This window comes from Belonocnema kinseyi, chromosome 3 (genome assembly GCF_010883055.1).
Source record: "Belonocnema kinseyi isolate 2016_QV_RU_SX_M_011 chromosome 3, B_treatae_v1, whole genome shotgun sequence".
Lineage (NCBI taxonomy): Eukaryota > Metazoa > Arthropoda > Insecta > Hymenoptera > Cynipidae > Belonocnema > Belonocnema kinseyi.
In genome coordinates, this window is record NC_046659.1 from 152,095,567 (window position 1) to 152,096,004 (window position 438).

Sequence of the window (438 nt, forward strand, 5' to 3'; positions counted from 1 at the left end):
TGTATCGTGTAGTATCAAGTGACCAAAAAATGTTATTTGTGTATAAAAAATCGCTTTCATTATCATATTTGTAAATAAAAGAATTTTAGATATCCGCAAGCTTTAAGGGGGGAGATACATTTAGAATTTCCAAAAAATCGATTTTTTCTTCCTTTCATATTTTGAATGTATAATATGTTAAAAACATACTTTAAAAAGGAAAATGGAAAATATTAAATATTTATGGAGATATTGTCAAAAATGTCAGAGTCCCCATACCGTCACTAATCAGGTATTCGGAACGCTTGGGTCGGAGCAATGTTTCTTTCACAATAGGTTTGTATACATATATATTTTTTTTCGTCCCAAAAATTCTGGGAAGGCTGATTAATACGTTACTACGTTTATTACGTGGACCCGGAGTTGCCGATTGATCGACAAGTCACTGAAACTAATAGT